This window comes from Lactuca saligna, chromosome 1, assembly GCF_052625555.1.
Source record: "Lactuca saligna cultivar CGN05327 chromosome 1, ASM5262555v1, whole genome shotgun sequence".
In the NCBI taxonomy this organism is placed as follows: domain Eukaryota; kingdom Viridiplantae; phylum Streptophyta; class Magnoliopsida; order Asterales; family Asteraceae; genus Lactuca; species Lactuca saligna.
In genome coordinates, this window is record NC_136417.1 from 72,659,571 (window position 1) to 72,682,159 (window position 22,589).

The 22,589-nt window shown below is 33.3% G+C and overlaps 1 long non-coding RNA gene across 1 annotated transcript; it reads left to right on the top strand.

Moving 5' to 3' along the window:
- The first annotated feature begins 15,530 nt into the window (after window positions 1–15,530).
- On the top strand, window positions 15,531–17,666 carry LOC144999553 (uncharacterized). Its single transcript, XR_013660910.1, has 3 exons — window positions 15,531–15,835; window positions 16,417–17,049; window positions 17,252–17,666. It is a non-coding gene; the product is annotated as an uncharacterized LOC144999553 (long non-coding RNA).
- Window positions 17,667–22,589: the final 4,923 nt, after the last annotated feature.

Consider the following 22,589-nt stretch of genomic DNA (forward strand, 5'->3'; position numbering starts at 1 on the left):
TGGAACAAGGACCAAGTCAAATGAGACTAAACTCCTAAATTTTAGTCCCACTAAAAATGATGGAGCAAACATGGACAAGAGAATTAAGACTCAAATACCCACTTGCACGACTTCCACAAAAATAAAGAAATTTTGTTTTTTATTTCTTAAACAATTATCATAAAACATTCGTAAAATTGATGTATATTGAATCCAGGTGTATATAATCACCGTCAAAACTTTTGTCTGCAAACACGTTTCACAAAACTCACTATCTGCAAATACCATTCAACTTCTATCTTTCAATCTTACAAATTTGCATTCTTTGTTATACTTAATTAATTGAATCTCACAATCTCTCATTCAACTTCACACACACACACACACACACACACACACACATATATATATATATATATATATATATATATATATATATATATATAGGGTTAGGTTATAATGTGGATGGACAACTATTGTGCGGACGTGTGGACAGTGATATTCTATGAGAATCACTAAGAGAATAGATTGTTTAGTAACACGAATACGTTCAACCTCACACAACTATTGTCATTTTCATGCACTCTAACTAATTCTTATTCATTTTTGTTATCACATTTTTCACTCATTTTCATTCTTACAGAATACGACTCAATAAATATTCTGAAATAAGAATAATAATAAAAAGTCTATAATAACCTTATAGACGGTTTAATTAGTGTGAATGCGTAATAATGACAATAGTTATGTAAGATTGAACACATTCACATTATCAAACAACATATTTTCTTTGTCATTCTTACAGAATAGTACTGTCCACAGGTCCACACAATAGATGCCAATCCACATTTGAACCTAGTTCTCTCTCTCACTATATATATATAATCATATCATCATGTGGTATAGGGACGATGCGGTAATCTTACTCTCTCTCTCTCTCTCTCTCTCTCTCTCTCTCTCTCTCTTGTTCTGTCTTATCATTGTCGTACCAAACACATCCCAAACAAGTTACTTAGTTATGTTTAGTCCAGTCCAGTCCAGTTTTGTCTTGTCCAATCCAATCTTGTCCATGTATAAATTGTTACCTAAAGGCACACACATGACACAACCCCCGATGTAACATATTGACTTATCTAATCGCTATTCTCACTCTTACTTCCATCCTTGTTTAAATCCGCACATCAGCGAGGATCAATGCAAGATGGGTCTTCTTCCAAATGCTGCCACTCCACCACCACCCACCACCGGCTTCCCTCAGTCAAATCCCATCGCCGCTGCCCCTCTCGGCTGGTCTGGAGGCAGCCTTTGCTCCACCGCTTTCACTGGCAGATTCACCTATATCGCACACGAATGCAGATCCAGAAGAAGCGTCCAGTGCAACGGCGGTGCCGCCGCCCCTCCAGCCACCATCGCCGAATTCATACTTGATGAAGCAACTTCTACTAAGTCAATCTTGTCCATGTATGCCACCATGAGAAACACAAACTCAACACCTATGTGTGCTACAAAGAAGCAAGTTATGGTAATTATGTTGGACTATTTATAAACATTTCTTTTGTTTTAGTCAAACTACCCAGCTTCTGTCTCAATTGTTTGTGGTTTGCTGTCAAATTATCATGTGTTTCGTTTCTTAATAAAGATTGTGTACCAAACCAATCAAGCATCTCAATTGCCATGTTTCAATGTAGTTTAAACTTCACCTGCTTCTACCATTTCTTGGCACATGTTCTAAAGATGGTCTCTCGTTTTCAAGTTGATTTTTTTTTTTTGTGCAAATTCATTATACAAACATCATTTGATGAGAGAGATTAGGTGTTGGATTTGTTCGTGCTTCCTGTTTAATTTTTGTTCACGAAATAACTGGTATTTCGTAAGTCAAATGCTATAGTATTCTCGACATTATCATACATATGATAAAATTCATTTTCTATGTTTGTTGATATGGTTAATTTTAAAAAAGACCTAAAACTTTTATTTTTTTCGTTGTAACTTAAGCCAACTATTTTTTCATTTGCTCAGGTTTGCAGGTTACCTTTCGTTAATATGTTTCTCTCAGAAAAAATAAATAAATAAACAACTACATTCCCTAAAGTTTTCCCAAATGACCTAAGGGTTAAAAAAACCATTTTTCCTCACATTGTATCATTATGTGACTGTAAACAGTTTAAAACCACAAGCCTTTGACTCCCAAACATAACTAAAAGGTTACACGTTCATGAAATCTAATTAGTAAAAAAGTAAGACTCTAGAAATACAATTATAATGACATGCATAGAACAATGAAGACATTGTTTGTCATTTTTGTGTTTGCTGATGACATCCATATAATCAACAACACGATATACATATTAGAATACCAACACCAAATTCACCAACAATATTAAGATCACCACTTGTTTTCATTTTCTCCCAGGGCCGACCCATGGGCCTAGGCAAGCTGGGCGATCGCCCTGGCCCCCAAATGCCAAATGGCCCATATTTATACATGTTATTGGGTTATATTAGTGCCAACCCATATTTTTTTTAATCCTTATTGACTAGTTTTAGCCCACTATTATCACTTATGAGGTGTCGATCCAAATCCAAATTGAAGAGGCGCGCGGCGTCCCTACTGACCTACTGCGTTTCCGACTTCCAAGGCCAATTTAGGGGGTGTTTCGGATTGTGTTTGAAAAGTGCTTATTTTCTTATTGGCTTTTTGAAAAGCTAATAAGCCAAAAAAAAGTGTTTGGCAAACTCAAAAGCACTTTTCAAAATAGCTTTTCCATAAGCTTCAATAAGCACTTTTTAATAAGCATGTAAAACATGGCTTTTTGAAACTGTTTATGACTTTTCAGCCAAAATAACTTTAAAAAACACTTTTTAAGCTAAACACTTTTTAACTTATTGACTTATTGGCTTTTTTACTATAAAAGCTTATCCACACACTTTTTAAAAAACTCTTTTTACCACCACTATAAGCAAATAAACACTTTTATCTAAAAACACTTTTCTAGTTAAAAAAGCACTCCCAAACACCCTCTTAATCTCTTCATTCTTCTGTTTCACTTGAATCGCTTCCATGGAAAATCCAAACGACACCACTGTCCATCTCTACTACCCCCGAACGGTTAGTTCTCATTCTTCTATCTCTAGTTCAAGTTAATCAGTTCTTCTCATCTTTTCTGATTTTCTGAATTCGTTGCACAATACACAGTTGACAATACTCATTCTTTATTTTCTAAATTCTGATTTCATTTAACTGAAATAGCAGTGGCAACAATCGAGATTAGTGGAAATTAGATTTCTTTTGATAGTTGAGACTTGAGACTTGAGACTCGATATTACTACAACACTAATTGGATTTGTTTCAATCTTTCTTATCGTTTTCGTCCGAAGTCTTTAACTTTTGCATCTTTGCAGTCTCTAATTTTTAATCAGTGGAATGTGAATCGATTTTGTTAAATTCTTTCAATCCTTCTGATTTCATTTTTTCATTAAGATTTAAGAATTTTCAAAATTTATTCTGTTATGAATCATTGTTCATGATTGAAAGAGACTTTTCTGATTTCGAGTTTGTATGAATCATTGCTTAATTCTATTTCTTTCTTTAACTATTTTCTAAACTTCCGACTTCTCATTTCAATTGGGCTGCTCAATAAAATATATCTTTGCAAAATCGATTTCTCTGTTTCACAGGTACTCTCTTTTTAATTTTCTTTATGTTAATTTGTTTTTTGAGATTTTGATGAATTCAAAATTTCTAAATTGTAAATATGATTTTGTTTTAATTTGATATCTTTTTTTTTTTTTTCTAATCTTCAAATTTTCATTTATGTTTTCAGCTCAAAGGACTGAGGATATAACCAACCAAAAAAGAGCTGACTGACTGCAGCCTGCAGCTAGTCTCTTCTCACTTTATTTTGTTAATTTGTTTTTTTAATGTGTGAGATTGATTGTTGATATGTTTTCTTGATTGTTATGAATTGAAAAAGATTTGATAAATAATATTAAACTTGATTCTATAATTGATAACCTTGCATCTGAAAAAAGCTTGTAAATGTATATTTTTTTTTTTAGTTTTTCTTCGCTATGTTTATGTATTAGGATTCAGAGCATGTTTAAGCGTTTTTATTTTGTTGTTTTTTATTAATATTTGCTTGGTTGTAAGGTTTATGAGGCTGTCCCGAAGCTTATTTTTCAATAGGTGGGAGTCCCAAAGTGTGACATCCCCAATTTCACGGTCAGAAAAGACCAATTTGTTTATGCTTTGTTTTTAAAATCAGAGTAATCTTTTAAAGAAAATAGTTGCGAAATTTGTTCCCAAATCAAAATATGATAACAATTTATCAAAGCATTCCTTTAAAGAAATGTATTTTCATTATATAACAAAATCTCGGGATGTCATGTTCCGATACAGACACATAAGCATAAACAGAACTTACATTTATTTACACTAATGATTTACATCTCTTTTAATCTCTCAGTGAAATATGTCTTCGTATTGATACCTGTGATAAAAAGAAAACTGGGTGGGTCAGGCTTGGGAGCTTGGTGAGCATATAAGGTTTTCAACCCACAATAATATAATTATTATATTCAACCATCAAACAATCAACTCAATTACCCATCCCCATTATCTTCTTTATTTCTTAGGATTTTACCCTAAGAATTCAACTACCCGTCATCCATTCATTCCTAAGGATTGACCTAAGGAATTGACACAAAATCTATTGCTACATAAGGCGTATCTACCAACATCACCCTTTAAGCGCCTCTGCCAGGATTACGTCATACACTATGAGGCGCGACTGCCAGGTTTATGACATTCTCTTTTAGGCGTATCTGCTGACATTTTCCTATAAGCGCATCTTCCAGGATTATCCCATAAGCACATCTGCTAGTATTATGATATTCTCCATTTGGTGCATCTACCAATATTATTCTTAAGCGCATCTGCTAGTATTATGACATTCTCTAATTGGTGCATCTACTAATATTATTCTTAAGTGTATCTGCTAGTATTATGACATTCTCTAATTGGTGCATCTGCCAATATCATTCTTAAATCATCTTACATACCTCATCATTTTATCACATACCAACTATCTCATCTACCCATATTCTACCCAACATATTTGTAGATATAAAATACATATACATTTTAACTCATTTAAAAACCATATAAAACATTCATTCCACACTTATCTAAAATAAACAACAATATATAAACACATAGCATGTATTTCATAGCAAATACTTCATATTTATGTGTTAAAAGAGAGTGACTACACACTCACCCAAAACACATACTTAATACATTCAGACAATACTTGTAGTAAAATTGTGTTTATGAAAGGGACTATACACTCACACATATAAACAACAATATATATAAACACATAATACGTATTTCATAGCAAATACTTAATATTTATGTGTTAGAAGAAAGTAACCACACACTCACTTGATCAGAAGATGATCGGACAACACTACGGCTTGTAGAAGTAGTATTCTTCGGTAGATCCGGAAGATCTTCACACAAACCGGGCTCCTCGAGGGCAGAGCTTCGGCTCAGAAACTCTTTTCTTCTTGGGATCTTCGGGCTTCGGGACTCGGGATGATACCGGGGCTTTGGGATATTTCTTGCACATAAATCAAGGTAAAACGGGAGAGAGAGGAGAGAAAATAGCAACCCTAAACGGCTGGCCCTTCTAACCTATTTATAGGGCAAAATTTGTCCTTGCCACGTCGTGACACCTTTTTCCACGTTGTGGGCTTGGTCGTCACTGCATGCGTCATTGCAAGTTGCGTTTGGTGGACTCCAGAAGGTGTCAGAAGACTTGCCACGTCGTGGTATCTAATAGTTTTGGGGTTTCGCGCCCTGAACTTCAGAAATTTGTAACTTTCGCATACGAACTCCGTTTTCGAAGTTCTTTATATCGACGCTCTTTATATCTACGCGTAGGTGAGATTATGATCTACAACTCTCGTTTAGACTCCGTTGGATAATTTTGACTTTATTTGTAATATATTATAAATATATTACTTATATATTATTTTTAGTAGGCCGGGATATGAAAACTCCGTTATAAATTCATAACTTCTTCATCCGACGTCCGTTTTCGCCTATCTTTTTATCGTTTCACTACTAATAACGAGATCTTAGATTCTCGTTTAGATTGTTTTGGCTAAAAACTGCTCGATCTCAAATCGAGTATTCGGGCTGCATACTGCTAAGTCGAAACTTCAAAAAAATCATAACTTCCTCATACGAAGTCAGATTTGGGCGTTCTTTTTATTCACGCTCTCAACTTTCTTTTAGATTACTAAGGCTAGATATCTCTCTATCTTAAATTCGTATTTTACGTCATTCGGCATCGTGCCGGTTCTGTCGCGAAACTTTGACAAATCATAACTTCTTCGTTATAACTCGGATTTCGGCATTCTTTATATATTCGAAAACCTTGTAACATATACTACAACTTAGTTAAAATTACTCCTTCTAAATAATCTTCCATCAAAAAGTCATTTTTGACGCTCATCGTCTCTAAATTGACTAGCCCAGATCTACGGGTGTTACACAAAGACTTGGTTGTATGGTTTCTGGGGCGGGCCTCCTTTACAAAAAAAGATATATAGGGGCCTCAATTTTTTATTTTGCATCGGGCCCCAAAATATCTAGGACCGGCCCTGTTTTCTCCACGAAAGCTACATACAAGAAGAAAGAATTAAAACATGATTAGACATTTAAAAAAGAAAAAAAATTAATTGTCTTATGTGATTTTGGATATATGTTCAAACAAAGTATCTGAAGTTCGAGAATTTTGAATTGCTCCCAAGTTTGTGATTAGATTCTCCTTTCCCAACCATAATGGGTTTTTTGATCATGTCTAACTTGGGATATCTCTCTCTTTATTCCTTTCCTAGTCCTCCTTTGCTTGATTCTTGCTCGTGTTAACATGAAAACATGCAACCCATGCAGGATACCTACCGACTCTAATCCAAAGCTCCCTTCTGAAGGCAAGCCCATTTCGGACCAGTGGCGGAGTCAGGACCATAATAAAGGGGTATCCCAATTTTTTTTAGGGTAACCTAATTTTTTTCCAGGGACTTGGGTTTTCCGGGTTCGGTTTCGGTTTTAAAGCCAAATCCTAATTGAATCCTTAGTTAACCTCAAGTCTTGTTATATAAACATGAAGTTGAAGTATATTTTGATACTTGAATCGATGTGGGACTCAAAGTAGATATCAAATAAAGCATGAGCATAACATGTTTATATAATAGAAAAAAATGGCTGAGTTTACATGTGTTTAGCGATGTGGGATAAAATAGCTGGGAAAATAAAACAAAAATAAACAAAGAATATGTAAGAAACAAGAATAGAACTCAAGACCTTTGCTTGAATAAGCCAACGCCTTAACCAACAGACCAATTGTTTGTTTGTGCTTTTAAGTGGAGGGATGCATATATATACATTATACCAATTTTTTTTTGAGGGAAGCATAAACAAAAATTACACTACTGAAAAAATTTGAGGGGTATCCCGGGCTACCCCGGGATCCCCTTGGATCCGCCCCTGTTTCGGACCAGATCCTTTATCAAAGTCTCGCTGGCACACTACAATATCTCACTTTCACTTGTCCTGATTATTGCTTATGCGGTTCAACAAATTTTCCTCTACATGCATGATCCACGAGAATTGTATTTCATTTCCCTCAAATGTATCTTGACTACTTCAAGGAACTATTACGCATCACCTTTCGATTCGTCTATCTCATACCGTTTGTTTGTCTCTTATTGGGATGGTTGTCCTCGGACACGGTGGTCCATGTTTGGGTTTTGTTTTTATCTTGGTGACAACCTCATCTCGTGCTCACCTAACGTCAACATGTTGTTTCTCGGTCTAGCACCAAAGTTGAGTATCGGGGTAATGATCCACGAGAATTGTATTTCATTTCCCTCAAATGTATCCCGACTACTTCAAGGAACTATTACGCATGGCCTTTTAATTTGTCTATCTCATACCGATCGTTTGTCTCTTATTGGGATGGTTGTCCTCGGACATGTCGGTCCGTGTTTGGGTTTTGTTTTTATCTTGGTGAAAACCTCATCTCGTGCTCACCTAAACGTCAACATGTTGTTTCTCGGTCTAGTACCAAAGTTGAGTACCAGGTAGATAATGTTGTGGCCAAAGTTTCTTGGCTTCAAAATCTCATCGAGTTAGGTTGTATCTTATCCAGTAGTATTGTTTTTTGTTTGTATGTAAGTGCCATGTATTTTACCTCTAACCTACTACAACACTACCAAACACATGGAATATCGATTTAATTTTGTTAGGAAACATGTTATCTAGTCAAGTTTGTATGATACACGTTTTTCCGCACATCAATTAGTAGATATATTCACAAAACGATTACCTACACAATTATATATGGACTTTAAGCATTTGGAAACCCTATTCTCCAACTGAGGGTGTGTTAAATGTTATGTATTTATTTGTTCATATTGTATAGTGTATGGTATTTTATTTAACATATGTATCTATTTGTACAAAGCTAATGCAATACCAATCCTAAGTTTGTCTTCATGCTCTTTAGGTTCCTATTATCCCCCCTAAAATGGAACATGGGGTTAACATCTACCCTATTGGCATTTTCAAACTCATTGTGTAATGGCAACCCTAAGGGTGTGCGGGCAGTGTGGTCGCATAATGCCTCCGATTATGGTGTTGTTATTTTGTACAAGATATTTGTGTGTGTTATCATTAAAAAAATTAGTCGTGTCAGTTACTTATACATAATGTAACATTGTTTGCAATCTTGAAGTCATTTTAATTATAAAAAAATCAAAGAAAATAAAATTATCAAAATCTAATCATAAATTTTAGAAATTGTCACCAACTTAAGGAAAATGTCTATATCCAAAGAAAAATATAAATATGTTTATAATATAAATTCTAGCAAATGATTTCATATTTTATAAAATACACTTTACCTATAAAAAGTTAATATAAAAAATCAAAATCTAATCATAAATTCTAAAATACACTTTACCCAAACAAAGTCTTGCTGTAAAATTTTTGTCAGCTCCAAGGTGGGAAAGTATGAATGAAAGTGTGAAAACAATAATGATCTAAGAAGAATTAAAAAAAAAAGATATTTTGATGATATTAATGTCGGGTCATTAGAAACGGTACAAGAACTTTCACCTCAAGCGTCATTCATGATTTAGTATTTTGTATACGTAAATAAGTTACTGGTTCATTGGAGTGGAGGTTTGAATAATACAAACAATATGAAGAAATTTTTGGCTTTTTATTCACAACAAAAAAGTTGATGTCGTTAAATACTAGTGAGTTAAAGACAAGTTGCAAAAATCTTGAAAAGAAGTTGCAAAATGGTCATATCTTAGACATCAAAGCTGATGATTTATCCAACAAACTGAAGTTGTTACAAAAATATTTATCAGTTAAAAATAATACAGCTAATGGAATACTAAATTTCTTAAAAATGATAACACTTATTCAATTTCTTGTCTAGGCTACACAATATTGTTGACTATTCTCGTTACAGTTGCATCAACAAAAAAAAGTTGTTCAAAAATGAAGCTTTTAAAATCTTATTTGCGCTAGACCGTAAAAGAGATTAAATTATTTGGCTTTAATTTCAATTGAGAACGAATTACTTGATAATATTAATTATGAAAGTGTGACAGATGAATTTGCTTCTAAAAATGCTAAAAGATCAATGTCTAGAAAATAATAATCCACTATATATATATATATATATATATATATATATATATATATATATATATATATATATATATATATATATATATATATATATATATAGTTGCTTGTAGCAGTTACAACTTATTACCAATGAATGAAGACATGATGTTGTGATAGTGAACCAATGAGTGGAGACATGATGTTGTGATAGTGAATTTACCAGTTGTTTGTTAACTAATTACAGTTTTGAATTTAGTGGAAAAAAATTATTTACTAATGTTTTACAAAAAATAATTATAGGGTCTCACTTTGGTTTTCGCACAACGCCTCAGAAATATTTCACGCCAGGCATATCATTGTTGATGATTCTGCTTTAAATGGAATCATAATACTAGTGATATTATCAGGATTTTCCATATTATCAAACAATACCCACGCCTCTATAGAGAATATAAAGAATTTTGTTTTCTTTGTTCAACTTGATCTTCAAGTTTTGTTAGATTTCAAAATTATAAAATAACGATTAAAACGAAGGAAGATAAATATAGCTGATACATGTAAAATCAAGCTACTGAAAATTGACAATTGAAGATACGAACTTACACAGGATGTATTAGAGATCAATTTTTTAAAAATAATGCAATCCCAGATAATTTAACACAAAGTACACTCATTTTTTTTCACTTTCTACAAAATAACAAGGTTTACAGTCATATTAAAATTTGCAAAATATAAGTAGTTATCACAATATTACTTACAATACAAAACATCAATAAATAACAGATAAAGACCGAGTCGGGTATTAAAATATTATACAAACAAAATGCAAAACTATATAATTACAACCACATTAGTTATCTCTCTTTGCTATAGCCTTAACTCGGTCGGGATCGGTAGATTCTCAAATGCACATCAATAAACAACAAATAAACTACTAAAGCTTAGTGAGCAACATTAGCCTTAAATAATAATATCACAATAACAATCATAATAATAATATTGTAAAAATCTCAATTAATCTTTGATTAGTCCCTATGTGTTACCTAACTGACTAGAAGACGCCTAACAATTAATCCCTACCTACAAAATGAACAAAACAGTACCAAACGATGCAATTTGAACACTTTGAAGAAGTTCTATCTCAATATAAATATTTGAGGAGTTATTAGTGTCGTATTAATTATATTAACATATTTTTTCCTGATATTAGTGGTATTTATAAACTTTTTTATGATATTAGTCATATATATATATATTTTTAAATTCAACAAATTAGTAATTTAGGGTCCCTACTTAATCCCCGTCTAGCTAACGTCTAGCGTTTTTTATAACCTCATAATAATGAAAACATTAATAACAATTATTCACATTGTGTCTTTCAAATAACACATATATAACAATTATTCACATTGTGCCTTTCAAAAAACACACATACACATGCTTGTAAGTTCATATGGTGTTACGACCACAAAGGTTACCAATGACTTGTTAGTTTTCCTCAACGATAGTATTATAGACACAAAGGCTACTACCATACCCATATAATGCTTCATCGTGATATTAAAGCTACAAAGGCTATCCCCAAAATTAACATTTTCTCAAACCATAATATTAGAGCCACAAAGGCTACTAGGTATTATCCCCCCCCCCCCCCCCCCCCCCCCCACATTGTTGATGTTCTCCAAATACCACGTTCATATTCACATGAATAGATAGTTAACTACTAACTATCAAGGTGGAAGGATGTATAATTACTCACTTTATAATAATTTACATGCACTAGCCTTCAACTTTTAAAGCCCAGCCCCTGTCTCCCGTTTCACAACCCCAAACATTATCAAATAAACACATAACTCTTGAGTATTACAACTCAAGATATAACTTATTTGTCTATCACTCTTGACTCAATGTTTTCATCAAGTTTATACACCCTCCTATGTATAACTAATTATAATCCATGAACTATCACACCCCCAAACCGGAACGGCGGAAACATTCGGGGGCGTAAGACGTCATGTTTAGCATCACAACCTATGAATAGTAGGAAACATAGCAACACAACCAATACATTGGATACATATATAAGTAAAATGTTTACATCAGTTTGAATTCTTGTTTTAGGTACATCAAAAGTATGTAAAGTAATAAGACTCTTATTGCTCCAGCTTCTCAAATTCCAGTAGGTACCTGTCTACTGATTTCCCGAGAATACAAGCAGTTTTGAAAGAATATCAACATAAAGCTGGTGAGTTCATAAGCATTTAGGTTTTGTAGAAAATGTTTTTTTGATCCTTTTTGAAAAGTGTTCCTCAAGAAAATCCTATATTTTCTTATGAAAAGCAGTTTTGAAAGAGTATCTGTTGGTAGAAAGTAAACCATCAGTTTTAGAAATGCCAGTGTTATCCTAGGAAAATCCTATATTTTCCCTAAAAACAAGTTATCCATTCTAGAGGTAGAGATGTCAGTTTAGAAACCCCTGATTACTATCAGTATATATATAAGTAGTTTTATTACTCAAAATAAAACAATGAAGAGTAGAGTCCGTAAATCAAAGTTAGTTTATACTTATTTGCGAGTCGTATAACTATACTTGATATAACCTAGAGACCTTTATAACGTTCTTCAGGCGTTAAGTTAAATGACATTTGTTCACCCCATGCGTGCCCGCCTAACTGTAGCTAGCAGTTCGGGTGTGGGATTGTCAGTACCGGATAGATTTATTCACAAATCTCACGCTCTCCTTCCAGAAGACTATGGTTATACTATGATAGGATTTAGTTCTGTACATTAAAGGGTACAATATTGAAGTAGAGCCTCGCAATTCTGTATAATCTAGTTTACTGGTGAGAAACAGTATAAAACAATAGTTATTCTTGAATAAATGTACTTTATACTTCTGAGAAAACATACAACATAAACTAAATCGACCATAGTTTATATATATATATATATATATATATATATATATATATATATATATATATATATATATATATATATATATATATATATATATTCAACCAGGAAATCTAATTTTGTAGAAACTACCTAGAGGGTTATCCCAAACTATACCCATTATAGTTTACTAGAGTTGTTATGGGAGATGTTTTGTAAAACCTTTCTGAAAGATATGTAGTAAGATTTCCAAAATAACAATTTCCCTTATGCTCAACATGTTACAAAAGAGATAAAATATATGAGTAAGTTATTAAACATGGAAATCGTTGAGTTGTATTAATAAGTTTAAAACTTAATAAAATACTTTGAGTTTGGCTTGTATTCCCCCCCCCCCCCCCCACCATCTTAAAAACATTAAAAACACGTAAAATGTATGGGTATGAACTCACCTGCAGTGAGTAGTTTGGATGAAAGAGTGGTATAGGATGCTAGATGCCAAGTGGAAACTTGAACACACACACACAAATCCTAATAAGCATACAAGGACACAAATGAATATAATTAGTGTTTTAACAACTAATCAAGTGAGTGAAACACCTTAGGGGCTAGGGAACACTCATATAGAAGTGTTATAACCACAAAGGATTGCATCTAAGGAGTTTAAGGCCACCCTATTGTGTTTACGACTAGGTATTCACGACCACTAGGGTTTACGGCCACAAGTTCACAGCCACAAGAGTTTACGGCCGTAAACTCATGATGATTTGTGCTCGAAAGGGTGTTTTTATGGTCTTACAGTCCACAAGGAAGTGTTCCAGCCTTAAGTACAAGTCTTATGAAGAGTTACGACCCCATTTGCACCTCTAATAAGGGTTTACGGCCAAGGGAGATGCTCTTGGTCGTAAACTCACTTTGATCGGTATTCTTGGATGAATTCAAGGTGCTAATCATGGCTTCATACTAGATATCATGTATAAGGAAGTCATACTTACGATTTAAAGGCAAGAAAAGGTGTTTTCAGCCCAAAACACCTAAGTGTTCTTGATGTTCTTGAGAATCTTCGAAGATCTAGACTCAAAGATGAAATCCATGGATGAAATCAATGATGATTCATGGAGAAGAGGAGTATTAACACTTAGATGGAAGGATTTACTTACATTATGAGAGTTTTTGAAGCAAATCCTATGATTTCTTGAGAGAGTTTTCGAGTTCCAAACCTTAGAAAGGAAAGAATGCAGAAAATGGACCAAACATCCTATTTATAGGTGGAGTTTACGGCCAGCATGGGTTTACGGCCACCATGAGTTTATGGCCGCAAACTCATGGATCCTGGCTGTAAACTCCTCACTTGAGGGTTTATGGCTTGATTGATGGTTTGGAACTTTAGTTGACCCATTCTAACACTTGGTCCCTTGATGTACTAAGCTTAGAACGCTCAAACAAACTCTAAACAGTGCAAGAAGTCAATAAAACAAGCTTAGCATTGATAAAGTTGACTAAATGTACAAGCCACGCGTTCCTTTCTCCTTCGCCACCATCTCGCCACAACAACTGCCACCGCCACCACCACTACGATCACTTCTGATACCAGCCGACCCTACCACTGTCACCTCCGTCATATATACCACCACCACATCTGCCACCACCATCTCTTTTGCCACCAGCCATGATAATCATATGTGATTACTCAATCTGTGAACAAACATATATGTATCATCATTTATGATTAGACATATACGTATAAATATGTATAATCATAGAAGATTATACCACTCTGTTATATAATCATTTATGATTAGGCGTACCTGGGTATGCTGAAGCGTTAGAGTGGCAAATGAAAAATATATAGCTGGGTTAAATCTCAAGATCTTTATTTTTTTTAATCTCAAATTAACTGTCATACACAAAGTAGTGGTTGTTTAATAAAAAAAACTAACCGTTGGATATCTTATGACCATAATCTTCACGGGGAAAACTAACCCTTGGATATTTTATTTAAAAAACTAACCCCGGGGACGTCCTCTTTTTGGTCACGGCGTTGCTCATTTGCACGTCCTCTTTCTGTTCGTTTCTTCGTTCTTCTTCAATTCCATTCAGAATGTTTTCTTAGTAATTTTGAGTATGTAAGGAGCGGCCATGGGTGAGTGCAGTCGTGCAGGTTGCAGTCACTTCTAAGATACCAAAAAAAAATTAGTTTTGGTTTTGGTTTTGGTTTTGGTTTTTTTTTTTTTTTTTTTTTTGAAGATATGAAAGTGTTTACAGTTCTGATGATTATCTTTTTTCTTTATATATGATCGTATACAGGTTTTACGATTGAATTTTTAAGAATTCTTTTCGATTCTGTTTATGGGGATCTCATTCTCATAGCCTCCTAACCTGGGTTTCACTTTTTATAACATTTTGGGTAATTAATATATTCTGTGAGAGTTCTTTACTTCTTTTCATGCTGTTAAACAATTCTGGTTTCTGTCTGTTTTAATTATTGATGAGTTATTCAGTAAAAGAGAAAGGATATCAATGATGTACATGGTTTTTTATCCATTGTTTCTCAATTTTAGGGTTCTCGAGTAAGAGATGGATGGAGACAATGATTATATGGTCATTTTGAAATATTAATAAGTTAAACTATCTAGTCACTAAAAATGTGATCAAACATCGTTTCAGACTATCAGGGAAGAAAAGAGAAACAAAAAGTAAAAATTCATGCATCATGTCCACAAAAGGTGATAAAAGATATAAAAACAAGGACAAGGACGATTTTTGTAAATTAGTTATTATTAGAATACTTGGTTGAGATCAATGGGTATGAAGAAGAATTCAACCTAATAAACTTCAAAGAAAATTCCATAAGGTATGACTTTCATGAAAAGTAGTTGTTGACTTAGACTTCCTTTAAAAGCCACTACCTTTTCTTAATGTGATTGTAGATCTAGTCTGTAATTAGTTATGGCTGTTCTCTCAAAATTTGTTGAAGGATCATCTTCTTCATCTACTAATAATCATAAATATGATGTATTTTTAAGTTTCCGAGGTGTTGATACTCGTTATGGTTTCACAGATCATCTCCATAAGGCGCTCTTGGATGCAAATATTTCCACCTTTTTGGATGATAAAGAGATTGAAACTGGAGGAGAGCTAAAACCGGAATTGGAGAGTGCAATTAAAACATCTAGGGCTTCTGTTATCGTGGACTAATGCCCTTACACAAGTTGCTAATTTAAAAGGGATGTATGCAAAGGGCAGGTAGCCACTTTCTTACCCATATTTCCCTACTCCAATTTTGTTTGATTAATGCTTGAAATCATTTATTTTGTTCACCCTATGCATTTTAATATCATCAAAGACACATAGTTTTGATGCATTTAAATAATTTAGATACAGTTGTGGTTAGAATCAAATTTTGAACAACTTGCTATGCATATATTATTTTAACATAATCTAATGTTATCTGATTAACCAGTATAATAACTTTCACATGCTTACTACTAAAAGCTGAATTTTTAACCTAGTATTAGTTATACCATTTGACCTTTAAATAATAGCCTCTTTTGTAATGAAAAATAATTTCTCTTGTATATATATAATGAAATTTGATGGCCTCTTGGTGAAATTTTGTATTACAGTAGCTATGTTCTTATTAGAAATGAAGATTATGATTTACACAAGTTGCTAACATGACATTGTTTTGATGTGAAAAACTTAATGAAAATTACTAACCTAAGATAATTTAATTTCAACCGGGGATCTTTGGATAAATTAAATCTCCAAATCCTGTTTGTTAGTATTATATATTTTGTTTTGTACTTATTAAAACTAAATTTCAGGAAAGAGACAGAGTTTGTTAAGGACATCTACCGTAGATTACATAAGATGATAACTGATCTACCACAACTATTTGGGATGGGTGATTCCATTGAATTCATCACTTCATGGTTGAAAGACGATTCCTCATAATCATATAGGGGGGGCATTCTCACTATTTTGATGCCATTTAAAAAAAAAGTTCAATTCAAGTTTATGATGTTCCTGTATACACCTCAAAGATAGAGAATGTATTGGCCTATAAAAAGGTGTTTCTAGTATGTTGATTATGGCGTCATGAGGAGTCATTCAAATAATTAGAGTTTATTTTTATATAGTATATATAAGTTAAGTTGTGTTTTTAATTTCTTTAATGGATGGATCCAGCTATGAATTGATCAAGTTTCTAGATATGTTGGATCATATACATACATAAGCTGAGATCTTGACCCAACTCATTGACGGACTTATCTATCTACAAACAGCTACTGTGTTTTTTTAACTGAACTTCTATAACACAATGTTCATGTCCAAGTGGATGTATGTATGTGAATGATAATTATTGTATTGCTTTTTATTTGTTTCCATCTTAAGACGAAGTGTGGTTTAGAGCTTTTTCCAGAAGGAAGTCCGACATACTTGGCGACTCACATGAGGTATATTTTTTCACACCAAAACTTTTCTTTCGTCATATGAATAAAAGGGGATGTAATAAAATAAAAGAAGCTATAACCTTGCAATTAATGGATGTTTGGAAATTCCCTAGTTATCAAGTCTTATTAAAAGTAAATAAACAACATATTGACCTCTAATCACTATTCTCACTTACCTCCATCTTTGTTTAAATCTGCACATCAGCAAGGATCAATACAAGGTGAAACTTCTTCCGAGTGCCGCCACTCCATCACCATCCACCACCGGCTTCCGTCAGTCAAATCTCATTGCCGCCCCTCACAGCTGGTCCGGAGGCAGCCTTTGCTCCACCGCTTCCACTGGAAGATTCTCCTACGCCGCACACGAATGCGGATCCAGAAGAAGCATCGAGTGCGGCGGTGGTGCCGCTGCCCCTCCATCCACCATCGCTGAATTCATACTTAATGAAGCAACTTCTACTAAGTTAATCTTGTCCGCATATGCCACCACAAGAAACACAAACTCAACACACCTATATGTGCTACAAATAAGCAAGTTCTGGTAATTATGTTGGACTATTTATAAACATTTCTTTTGTTTTACTAGTTTGTGTCTCAATCGTTTGTGGTTTGTTGTCAAATTATCGCGTGTTTTGTTTCTTCTTAATAAAGATTGGGTACCAAACCAATCAAACATCTCGATTGCCATGTTTCAATGTAGTTTAAACTTCACCCGCATTTATCATTTCTTAGCACATTTTCTAAAGATGTGTTGGTGATTTAATATCATCAATATTATTTAAGTGTAATAGGATTAAGTTTGTTAAACAAAAGTGATCTTGTTGAATATTAAACAAGGCAGGATGGTGTAGGAGTGCACACTTATCCAAGTTTTCATTATTCAAAGTACATTGTTAATTAGGGGCAAAGCCCCTAAACAAACGGGGAAAATCCGATTTTTTTAGAAAAATGACCCTTTTCCTAGAGATCCGTTTTATGACAGGTTTAGTAGTTTTGATGACAATTTTTAGCTATCCTGTGACAGTTTTCATACAGGAATCATATAGCCATTTTTTTTGGTCATTTTATGGTACATTTTCTTAAAAGAACATTTCACATACATTCTTTGACTTCGTATCTCTGAATTTTATCCAATTGAGTGTTCGATCTATACCATCGAAATACTTTAATTTGATAGTGAATCGTGACTTTCTGAGAATCCAATCAATCTGTTCATCCCCTATTTCTAACAAGACGGTCTTTCGTTTTCAATTAGATTTTTTTTTGTGTGCAAATTCATTCTACATACATCATTTGATGAGAGAGATTAGGTGTTGGATTTGTTCGTGCATCCTGTTTAATTTTTGTGCATGGAATAACTAGTATTTCATAAGCCAAATGCTATAGCATTCTCGACATTTTCATACGCTTGATAAATTCATGTTCTATGTTGATTGATATGGTTAATTTTAAAAAGACCTAAAACTTATACTTTTTTTTTTTTTTTTCGTTCTAAACCAAAAGTTATTTTTACCAATTAAACCAACTATTTTTTTCATTTGCTCAGATTTGCTGGTTACCTTTCGTTAATATGTTTCCCTAAAAAAACCCTACATTCCCTAAAGGTTTCCCAAATGACCTAAGGGTTAAAAAAACGCATTTCCTCACGTTGTATCATTACATGAATGTAAAAAGTTTAAAACCACAGGCCTTCAACTCCTAAACATATCTAAAAGGTTACATGTTCACGAAATCTAATTAGTAAAATAGTAAAAGACTCTAGAAATATAGTTATAATGGCATAGAACAATGAAGATTTATTTTTTTGTCATTGTTGTGTTTGTTGATGACATCCATATAATCGGCAACAAGATATACATAATAGAATCTTAGCACCAGATTCACCAACAATATTAAGATCACCACTTGTTTTCATTTTCTCCAGAAACCTACATGCAAGAAGAAAGAATGAGAACATGATTAGACATTTAAAAAAGTAGAAAAATAATAATCGTCTTATGTGATTTTGGATATATGTTCAAACAAAGTATATGAAGTTCCAGAATTGTGAAATGTTCCCAAGTTTGTGATTAGATCCTCCTTTCCTAACCATAAGGGTTTTTTTCATCATGTCTGACTTGTGATATCTCTCTCTTTGTAATGCTACTACCATGCCCCCATCTGCTTTGTTCCTCTCCCAATCCTCCTTTGCTTGATTCTTGCTCGTACTAACATGGAAACGTACATCCCATGCAGGATACCTACAAACTCTAATCCAAAGCTCCCTTATGAATGCAACCCCATTTTAGACCCGACGCGTTATCAGAGTCTCGTTGGCACACTATAATATCTCACTTTCACTTGTCCTGATTATTGCTTATGTGGTTCAACAAATTTTCCTCTACATGCATGATCCACGAGAATTGTATTTCATTTCCCTCAGATGTATCCCCGCTACTTTAGGGAACTATTACGCATGACCTTTTGATTCGTCTATCTCATACTGATCGTTTGTCTCTTATTGGGATGGTTGTCCTCGGATACGTAGGTTTGTGTTTGGATGTTGTTTCTAGCTTGGTGACAAACTCATCTCGTGCTCACCTAAACTTCAACATGTTGTTTCTCGGTCTAGCACCAAAGTTGAGTATCGGGGTAGATAATGTTGTAGCCAAAGCTGCTTGGCTTCAAAAGCTCCTCGAGTTAGGTTATATCTTATCCAACAATATTGTTGTTTTTTTCTTGTATGTAAGTGTCATGTATTTAACATCTAACCTACTACAACACTACTAAACATGTGGAAAATCGATTTAATTTTGTCAGGAAACATGTTAACATGTTATCTGGTCAAGTTCATATGATAAACGTCTGTCCTCACATCAGTTTGTAGATATATTCACAAAATGATTACCTACAACAATTATATATGAACTTTAGAGATACTTTAAGCATTTGGAAACCCTATGCTCCGAGTGTGGGTGTGTTAAATGTTATGCATTTATTTGTTCATATTGTATAGTGTAGGGTATTTTATAACTGATATGCATTGGAGATCACTTCTCTTAAATTAAAGTAACCCGCGATAATTTAACACAAAGTACACTCATTTCTTTTTCACTTTTTACAAAATAACAAGGTGTACATTCATATTGAAATTTGCAAAATACAATTAGTTATCACAATATTACTTACAATACAAAACATCCAAAGACCGAGTCGGTATTAAAATATTATACAACCAAAATGCAAAGCTATAAAACTACTCCACGTTAGTTTTCTCTTTATTGTGGCCTTAACTCAGTCGGGATCGGTAGATCCTCAAATGCACATTAATTAATAACAGATAAACCACTAAAGTTTATTGAGCAACATTATCCTTAAATCATGATATCACAATAACAATCATAATAACAATGTTGTAAAAATCTCAATTGATCTTTGATTAGTCTCTATGCGCTACTTACTAGAAGACGCCTAACAATTATTCACTGCGTACAAAATGAGCGAAACAGTAGCAAACGATGAAATTTTAACACTTTGAATAAGTTTCATCTCAATATAAATATTTGAGAAATGATTAGTATCGTATTAATTATATTAACATATTTTGTTATGATATTAGTGGTATTTACAAACTTTGCTATAATATTAGTCATATTTAATTTTTTAAAAATCAAAAAATTAGTAATTTACGGTCCCTGTTTAATCCCCGTCTAGCTAATGTCGAACGCTTTTTATAACCTTGTAATAATGAAAGCATTAATAACAATTATTCACATTGTACCTTTCAAATAACACATATACACATGCTTCTAAGTTCATATGGTATTATGACCACGAAGGCTACCAATGACCTGTTAGTTTTCTTCAACGATAGTATTATAAACATAAAGGCTACTACCATACCTAAATAATGCTTCCTCGTGATATTAAAGCTACAAAGGTTATCCCTAAAATTAACATGTCCCTAGACCATAGAGTTACAACCATAAAGGCTACTAGGTATTATCCACCCCCTCCCCCCAATTGTTGATGTTCTCCCCACACCACATTCATATTCACATGAATAGATGGTTAACTACTAACTATCAAGATGGACAAATGTATAATTACTCACTATGTAATAATTTACATGTACTAGTCTTCAACTTTTAAAGCCCAATCTCTGTCTCCAGTTTCACAACCCCAAACACTATCAAATAAACACATAATTCGTAAGTACTACAACTCAAGATATAACTCATTTGTCTATCACTCTTGACTCAATGTTTTCATCAAGTTTATACACCCTCTTATGTACAACTAATTATAATCCATGAACTTAGTTGTCTATGTGTATTAATTCATTAATACATAGATTAAGTCCTACTAAAATCATCATTTCATCACCTCAAGTATCGATGTTCAAGTTCATCTATATGTCTTGATTCTTATCGATGTTCAAGTTCATCTATATGTCTTAATTCTTTAAGACATAGGTTTATTTCCACCTTTTTTTTTTTAATTCAACTCGAGCATTAAAGCTGCATGTATATGTCATATATATGACTTAATCTCATGGTTAACTTTCCCACATCAAAATTAATTATGCTTCATGTGTAATTCATTCATTTAACTTAATCTACTAAGATATCATAACATTTCACTAATCTAACAATTCACCAAATTAGGGTTCATAATCACCCCTTTTAATATATGTGAATTAAGATATAACTTTAATATAAAGTGATTGGAATATGATCAATGAGCCTACTACATCATTACTACAATGACTTTCTTTTAATTCAAGCATTAAGGTTTCATCACCTCAATCATGTTTATCATTAGAGCTCAAATGAGCTTCAAGAACAAGATGGTACCTTTGATTCAGGTAGAAATGGCCCCTGATTCCCTTGATCCTCAAGCTCCAAGTTTTTTCAAGAATCTCCCAAATCACCCCTGATTACTTTTATAGTGTGTGTATCAAAGATTGAAGAAAGTATATGATGATTATACTCCTTATCCTCATTTACTCATTAACCGACTTTGTTCTTGACACATTACATTGTTTTCCTATATTATCATCATACTATCGGACACATGACATTATTATTCTATTACACATCTTTTTATAATTAATTCTTGATATAGCAATTTACATTAACGTTTTACATCAAAAGATGCCTTAACTTGGTTTTATGTGTCACGTAAATTAATAATTACACTTTGTGTGATTCCTGCAACTCAACACTTAATCAAATATCAAGTTTTACCCCTGGTTATCAATAACTCCATATCTAACAATTTAACTCAATCCCAAAAACTCAAGCTTCCTTGCATTATTGTGAAGGATTTTCCTGACCTTCCTTGAACATAATTGATAGTAATGCAGTGCATTGTTTATATGAAATAAAAAGTCAATCATATATGCAATAATACTACATCCTGGTTACATTCGAAATTTTATGGTATTTTTAAAGTTTATGGTTGGATATCATGCAATCAAACACCACATGAATAAATTAGTTATCTATAATAGAAATCCTACGAAAAAAAGGTTAAGCAATTAGCAAACCTCTTGGAAGCAT